Below are 8,703 nucleotides of genomic sequence, written 5' to 3' on the forward strand. Positions count from 1 at the left end.
TGTTTTCTTTACACCCCTTTTACGGCTAAAGTATACTTCCGAAGAATAGAGAATTATATATCATTNACGTTTCTCTTTTTTGTGTTTGATCGAATTTAGGATCTTTCGTCGCTCGTAGTCTACCTGTCTAAATGCTTTAAATTGCTGCTGATTGCAAATCGTTTGATTACTTGTTTTTCTGATTCTTATTTTTCTTTTTCCTTCTTTTCCTCACCTTTGTTGTAACCACACAATTGTTGATCTTTCTCGCAGCCTCTTGGGCCCCTGCGTACGACGCGTTGTGGCCTATGCAAAATCAGTTGGCAGTTTTTACGACGTGTCTTCCTCGCCGAGCTTGCTTTTCCGCATCTGCCGGTGCTGCTCTGACACCTCTTCGTTTGCCCAGCTGCTTAGCTGCCTGGCTGACTTCGTCTATTTACTTTGTTCTTTTGCTTACAACTTTGATCTGCAACACCTTTCTTTTGCTACTGTGGCTTTTGTATAGCGTTTCTTCGTTGTCGCCTCTTTGTGGTTGCAGCGTGATTTGCAGTTATGCAATTTGCGGCATGTAATATAATCGTTGTTACTCCCTAACAGTTAGTTATACACACTTACATAACATATGTACATATGTACATGTTAGTCACTAGATAGACTCGTCTGCATTTGCAATTTTCTTCATGCACTTCCTTATTTGATGACTTTATAATTTTCTTTGGTTGATTTCATTGTTTCCTCTTATCGTTTTTGCGAAAGCCCATCGCTGCACTTTTGATCTTATAACGACTTTTTTCTTTATAAGTGTTTGCAACTTTAAGTAACAATTATTGCAATAAAACTGCAGGTGATTATTTGATTTATTGTCTTTTTTTACTAACTCTTGCAGCTGGGTTGTGCAGAGTTCGTAGTTTTATAATTTCGAGAGTTTTTATGATTTTTATTGTGTCTGTAAAGATAGTTGAAAGTTGTAAAATGTTAATTTTTAATGGTTTTACAAAGCGTACAAAATAGGGTTATATAGAGTAAACCAAAGGCTAAATCTTATATATAAATAGGCAAACATGTTTTCTTTACACCCCTTTTACGGCTAAAGTATACTTCCGAAGAATAGAGAATTATATATCATTGAAAAGGTATTTTGACGCTGATGTGCAGAGACTTACTAAAATCTCAAATCAATTTAAAATAAAGCGCCAAAATCAATTCAAAAATGACACCAATACGAGTACCATACATGTACATGGTTGGGGCGGAAATGCCTCCTAATTGTATGCTTTAATATTGATGATACTGAATTAAAGAAAAGTGCTAAGCAGCAGTTGAGGAATAAATTTTAAGTAGATTAAAATTCATGCCAGGAAGAAATGCAAGGAAGAAGGTAAAAGTGAGTATCAAGATTCTACAAGAAGAAAGGCATAAAGGCAAAGATTAAAACGGCAATTGTGGGTATGAATAAGTAGATGAAGAAAAAAATAAAGATTAAGATCAGGATATACGTAAAGGTAGAGTTAAAGATAAAGATACAAATGAAAAGTTAGATATAGATATAATATAAAAACAAGTAAGAAAGTCTAAGTTCGGGCGGAGCCGAACATTAAATACTCGTCGCATCCGGGGTGTATAAATTTTGAGTAAATTAGCGTCCTTAAATTTCGAAATATTGAAGTTTCATGCATTTCTGAAATATACCGCTATATGAAAATCGGCCGTAATTTTAGTCCGATTTCAACAATTTTCAACGTTTTGCTTTTAGGAGTTTGGTACAAATTGCTAGAACGGTTACAGAGATGCAAATATGTGATCATAAGTGGGCGGTGCCACGCCCATTTTCCAAAATTTTATCATAAACGTATTTCCTGGTAAAGAATTGTTGCAAGCATTAATTTTGAATAAATTAGCTTTAATATTTACTGATTTATCGAGGATTTCGTATTTTTCTAAATTACCGTTATATGGGTTGTGGGCGTGGTTATTGTCCGATATTTAAGTCCTCTTTCATTTGATACCAAACTTGTTTAATTTGGATAAGCGGTTTTTTTATTACCCCGAAAAGATTTTAATTTCGGAATAATATTCGCAACAACCCTGGTGTAAATGATAAACTCATTTTTGTATTATGAATAAAGAAACTTATCGAAATTGAAAAAAAAAATAATAATGAGCATACACAACACACCAACTATAAAAAAAAACCAATTCATAAGTGAATACAAGTGTACGTAGGTATGTGAAATCATGCAAATGTAATGTCACATCAAGCCATGCGCGAAAATCGTGCAAAAGCACAATTAAAAATGTTTTATTGTAATCAGACTTTATACAGTTAGCGAGAATATGTACATATATATTAAAAAATAATTATCTGCCAAGCGAGTGCATATTAATTTGTCCCTAAACACTTGAAAGAATGGGTTTAATAAAAATGAGATCGAGAAATTGTTGAAGAGGCAAATGGTCGATAGACAGCGCTATATTCTATGCAGATTTATACTACTGCGCAGTCGCAGCAAGCAACAAATACCGAAAAGACATTTGGAATTTCCGATAGTAAATTAATACAAAAATTAGCATTTAAAACACATTATTAAACATTGGGTGACATAATTTTAATGACTTCAAAATGATTGAGTTACAAGAAGTCAAAAATTAGGGAAGATTTTTTTTTCATTGCCAATAAAAACTGCGTTTTATACCATAAAAAAGGGTTTACTATTCTAGAAAAACGAACGTTTTAATTGAAATTTTAGTAATTTGCCAAAGTCGGTATAACAAGCGGTAGCTATTAGAATCAATAGGCAATATCTGCCTAAATAAATTCTCAATAATAATTTAAATATGTTAAGTATTTTATATTAAGATAAGAAGCTGGATCGCTAATGAGCGCAAGTCGCGTCACCAATTGTCATGCTAATGGACCAAAACTCGCATCTGATTTAACGTGTTGGGATAGAAGTAAACACATAAAATAAAAAAATAATATATTATTATTTATGAACAAAAAAACACATTATTGTAGTCACTAGTATTTACATATATACTATATATGCATGTACATTAGAGTGGTCCAAAAAGAATAAAGTCGGAATTTTAATGACGTCACTCCCTAAGATTGTTCTGAACCGAAAAAGATATTCCCCTATTTTTTTTTTGAAATCAAAAAATATTTAGGGAGTGCTCAAAGCGCTCAAAGTTTGCCATGTATTGGGGAAAAAACAACTTTTCGTAGAAATGGTATAAAATTCTTGAAAAGCTATATTTTTCGATCAGAAAACTGACCGGAGCGGGGTGCATCTTTGGCATCAAAATTTCCGCAATGGAATCGAGCGAACCACTCACGGGGTCCGACGTTCACTCACAGTATTCTCACCGTAAACTTCATAAATTTTGCAGCATTCTCATCTTTTTTATAGTAAAAAAAAAGCATCACATAGCGTATTTCTTCACATATTTCAATCAGTTCCAAATCAATATAAATTTTTGTAGGAGCGCCAAATTACAGAACTGTCTGCACTAAAATGTAGCCTGAAATGTCATCTTTCTAAGGCACGTCGGTTTATCGTATGTTGTTGGAATAGTGTTACCAGATGTGTAGGCATAAATAGTGAAAAAAAATCCTCAGAGACTTTTCAATTGGTATGTATTATTCTGAATATTAGTTATGGTCTTAGTCCTACCAATCGTTTTCGTTTTCGTCTTCGTTTTCATATTCGACTTCGTATTCATCTTTATATTCGTCTTCGTCTTCGTCTTCGCCTTCTCATTCATATTAATTTTCGAATTCGTTGTCGTCTTCGTAATCATCTTTGTATTATTCTAAGTATTCATTTTCTTATTCGTCTTAATCTTATTATTCATCTTCATTTACGTATTCGTTCCCGGCTCCGTATTCGTCTGTGTATTCTTCTTCGCATTCGCATTCGTTTTTGGCTTTGTAATTTTCTAGCTTTTCGCCTTCGCTTTCGTCTCCGTATTCGACTTGGTGCTCGTGCCTCTGCGTAGCACATTTTGATAACACAGGTCCACAAAAAAAAATCGATGAAAGGTTCTTTTGACCAAACCTAGTCTGTTATATGTGTTTGGGGTCGCTGAACACGAATCTTTTGAATTTTGCGTGACAGAGAAAATCCGAGGTGTTTCTTGAGGTTAGACGTGATGGAGCAAAACGGACTTCAGATTCGTGTTCAGCTACCCCAAATATATGCAATAGCCTAGGTTTGGTCAAAGGAATCTTTCATCGACTTTTTTTTGTGGACCTGTGTAATTAACTCTCGACCAGTGGAACTAGATCAACACAAAAATTTAAGCTAAATTGGTTTTGAAAAGGGTAAGAAGAAATTATATGCTATCAAAAATTAATTTAAAAAGATTTCAATATATTCCCAAAAAAAAACTCTTCACCAACTCCACAAGTTCTGTGTTATTTTTGAACGGTAAAAGGTAGTATTTGAAATATTAAGAATTTTTAGTATTGCCAGTCGGAATTTCATTATGAAATTTTTGAGTAAAAAAGGATAGAAAAAAGCTTCAAAAAGGCAAACCTGGCCACACTGCTCTCGATGCTCTTCAAGATGGAAATAGAGAAATCGGAAATCGCTGCGTTTCGGTTGAATCCAAGGGACATACAATTTCCATGACGATTTTTTAATTCACTATCCCCCGCTAAGAAGTTTCCCTTCAATACTGGATAGATAAAAAAAGTGGTCATAAAGAATCAGAGAAAAGGCCATTCTTCTACTTTTTAATTCTCGTTGAATGTTACAACCTTAACCAACAATTATTGCTGCTAAACAATAAATTAACTAGGTTTACGACTAATTATATGCATTAAAACATATAAAAGAAAATAAATAAAACAAAGACAACTTTTTATTAGTCGGAAGGTTCGCTGGGTTTAGGCGTCATTACATACTTTATTTTTATAATTATGTATATATAAAATATAAACACACACCGATAGCACTTGCTAGCAAGAAACTCCAAGGTAGGTATGTGTATGTATATAGCTAAAAATAAATGTGAATTCAAGACAGCATTTGCATTTTTTTTTATTATTGATGAGATTGCAGTCAGGTTGGTTGTTTAGGTGCCTGATTTGCTAGCTGTGTAATGAGAAGTCGCAGTGGCCGCAGTGCCGCAGTGGAACAGTGAGGTACACCGAAACTGGTATGAAGTCAACTTTATATATATTGAGGCCGGTTCCGAAGTAAGGCAACTCAAAGTCAAGTAAACGCTTTAAAATTAAGCATGCCACGACAAGGCTGCATGCCAGACGTCCTTACAGCAAAGATACGTAAGCACTGCAGTTGGCCATAAAAAAATTATGACAGTTTATACACACATATGTATATTCGTATGATTCAAGTACGCAAAAGGCACCTGCGAATGGCGTTGAAAGTGCTTCAATACAACAAATATACATACATAGATATCTACCCAACTTTGCGCATGGAAACACACACATACATATAAGGATCAAAACTAAAAGCTCTTTTCATTCATTGCCCATTAATTGCGTGGCCTTTCCGCCTCTTTCGCTATCTGCTCCGTGCACGCATTATCTTTTACTAAATATTAAGTTGCTTGTGTTGAATGTTATCGCGCAAAAGTTGGAACAAATCAAAGAATTTTAAAGTGTAAGAAAACATTCCCGGCAGGATGTAGACAAAACTTCGAAATAGAAATCATTGCACAAAGGTCACAAGTAAAACCTAAATAACTTGATTTCCGCTCAAACCATATTTTATGTGTAATAAAAGTTATTTCTGGAAATTAGTGTTAATTGAAGACATGTCCATAGTTAGTAAATCGTGAAGACGATATCCTTTTCAATTTGAATGCTCCTTTCATTAGAAGCATTTTTAGAGGTTCATATTTGTTTATTTAATGCAGGCGATCCAAGGCTTCGCAAGAATGTTTTCTTGCCGGAATGCTCGAACGGGGACACTAGAGTCTTAAGAAAAACGACTATAGTTCATAATATGTTCGGGATCGATCCCTACAGTCGGCGACAATGGGTAGAAAGGGAAACCAAGGCTGGCGACGAACTAACACGCATACTTGTACATAAGCGGAAGAAGTGCGAGGAGCATGTGAAGATTTGTAATTTCACCTCTGCTGTGAGTAGGCTTTGGTCAACCGTGAGGTCACTGTCCAACCCGACGAAGTGTGACGACAGAGTGTAGGTGACCGCGCTTCGTCGGATCTGGAGCAATGCGCGAACTATTTAAGCCGGAAGTTCATGCTGCCAGTACCGAGTGCGCTTCATGTTTTCACGATCACGTCAACCGATTTCGATAATTCTTTTTTCATCGGAAAGGTAGTGTCTCCCTTACTAATTTGGTTTAGATCCGATCATTGTTTCATTTTTATATGAACATTTTTTACTTGTTCCAAATCGGTTTCAGCCGGTTTTTCTGTAATATTTTTAGGCGGATTTTTTGAAATTATGTATTTTCCGTCATCCCTTGACACATTTGGTTTGGAGACAAACCCGGTTTCGGCGTTGTGCCATCTTCAGTGTCATTTTTCCGGTTTTCTCCAACCCAAATTTGACAAAGGATGACGGAAAATCGTTCTACAATACATCGTGCTCATACCCTGGCGGAAACACCAACAACGAAAATGAGAAGATTTTTTGAAATCTTATTTTTTCCAATACCGAGTAAACCGGACTTTTAAAATTTAATAAACGGTTTTTTCAACTAGGATGTGCTGCCAAATAAAATGATTATTAAAAAAAAAAATATACTTAAATGAGTTTTAACCGACTTCACAAATAGGAGAAGGTTTTCAATTCGTCAGAATAGTTTTTTATTATTATTTTTATGTATGTTACCGCATAACTTTGGACCACCTTAACCGATTTTTATAATTCTTTTTTTTAGAGGAAAGGTGTTACTTTGCAGGTGGTTCCATATTAATGTGGTTTAAATCCGATCATTGAATCATGGAGAATTTAACGATAATCTAAAATTGTTTTAAGAAAATTCGGACCTAGTCCGAAAGAACTTTAACATGTCTTGCCTTCTAGTTCTGCCAACGCTTTTTTGTACTACATTTAGCACCAATGTAATCACTCACCTCTTTCCAGAGAGTTGATAAAAGCGATTGCCGTATGATTAAATTACTTTTTTTTTTAAATCTTTTTCGGTGAGTTTCTAACTTGCTCGCTTATGTGTATGTAGTTCTCTGGCTAATTGCACGCTTTCCAGTCGTCTACTATGTACTTTTTTTCTAATATTTTTATTTTTTATTATTTTATGTTTGCCATTCTCCTCTACACTTTTTTATACATGCCCAATTGGCCACAAAAAAACTTTTCACTTCAGTTTTAAGTTGCTGCATTTAACGATTTTTATTCTTCCATACACTTTCTAGTTGGTTTTCGGAGGAAAGGTACTAACTGGGTTGATTGGTAGAGCAGTGCACGTTTTTTTATGTTTGTAAATTCACTTCACACATGCGTTTTGTGGATTTTTCATATTTTCGGATTTATTTTTGATTTTTCGTGTTTGCTATTTTGTATTTTACTTTTTCCACTTTTTATCCTTTCTCTCTCTTTGTGCTTTTTAGTAATATGTATGTATGTGTGTAAGTGTGTTTTATTGACTTTCACGAAATGCGAATTCCCAAACTCACTTTATACACATGAATGTAAGTATGTGCACCACAAACATTCGCAACTACCAGGCGTTTATGCAGTAAAGAAGTTCCCACATGCTGCAAAAGTAAGCGCTTTGACTGTGAAAGAAAGCCGGTGTCGCTGTGGATAGGAAGTGTGTTGAAGCACTCTTCAGTGCAGCGTGTTGTTGTTTTACTGTTGTTGGTTGTGACGGTGCAGTGACGCGCCTTGTTGCATTGCTGCAGCTTCAATTGCTGCTCCTACAACTTTGGTTGCTCTTGTTGTTGTTGTTGTTGTTGATATTAAGCAGATGGGTAGTTAAGTAGTTGGTGTTGGCATTCCAGTTTGCCGTTGTTGCAGCTTACTTAGGTATAATGTATTGAATTTCAAGTATCAATTTGATTTACTAGCCCACTTTGTTTGTGTGTCGGTTGGCGATTGACAGCACACCGCACTACACCACTACGGCGTTTAAATTCCGCAACTTTGCAATGAAACAGTCAACTGCTCCTCGATCAACACACACGCGCTATTGAGTTCTCCACAACAACTTAACGCAAATCAAGTTGGCATATAACTTAGTACTTTACTAGGTATTATAACGGTCTCGTTGGTAAAATGCGCGTACGGCTCATTCAATATCACGTCGGCGACTAAAACTACCTGCGATCAGGTATATTGCGCTTTGCCACTTGCCAAACAGCGAAACAACAAAGCCAGCCAGCCAGCCAACCATCTATCCACTCAGCAAGTCAGCCAAGCAGCCAAGACGTCCAAGACATCGCCTGAATGCGATGCGCTGCCGCGTTGGCGAAGTCTCGCGCTCTTCATTCGCTGCTAATGCTGACGACGCCGTCGCTGCTGGGCTCCATTATACCAAAGCGCTAATTTGAAGCCGCCGCTGCCGTTGCCAGCGCTTTGGCTCAAGCTATCGTTGCGGCGCGGCGTGCGCTTTCGAAAATAAATGAAAAATCGCCGAACAGGTATTCATTCGGCTTGGCGAAGACTCAAAACGTATGCGCGCTAAGTCTTAAAATAAACATGAAAAATAAATGTAAAGAAACCGAAAACATCAGCGTTGGTGCAGTCGTCGACGTTGTCGT

At 36.1% G+C, this 8,703-nt stretch overlaps 1 long non-coding RNA gene across 1 annotated transcript; it reads right to left on the minus strand.

The window, feature by feature from the left end:
- Positions 1-773: 773 nt before the first annotated feature.
- Positions 774-7,155, minus strand: LOC108365974 (uncharacterized). Its single transcript, XR_001848033.1, has 2 exons — positions 7,060-7,155; positions 774-925 (listed from the first exon to the last, which is right to left on the minus strand). It is a non-coding gene; the product is annotated as an uncharacterized LOC108365974 (long non-coding RNA).
- Between the last annotated feature and the right edge of the window lie 1,548 nt (positions 7,156-8,703).

This window comes from Rhagoletis zephyria, unplaced genomic scaffold, assembly GCF_001687245.7.
Source record: "Rhagoletis zephyria isolate East Lansing unplaced genomic scaffold, Rhagoletis_zephyria_1.1 Rzeph_scaffold_02089, whole genome shotgun sequence".
In the NCBI taxonomy this organism is placed as follows: domain Eukaryota; kingdom Metazoa; phylum Arthropoda; class Insecta; order Diptera; family Tephritidae; genus Rhagoletis; species Rhagoletis zephyria.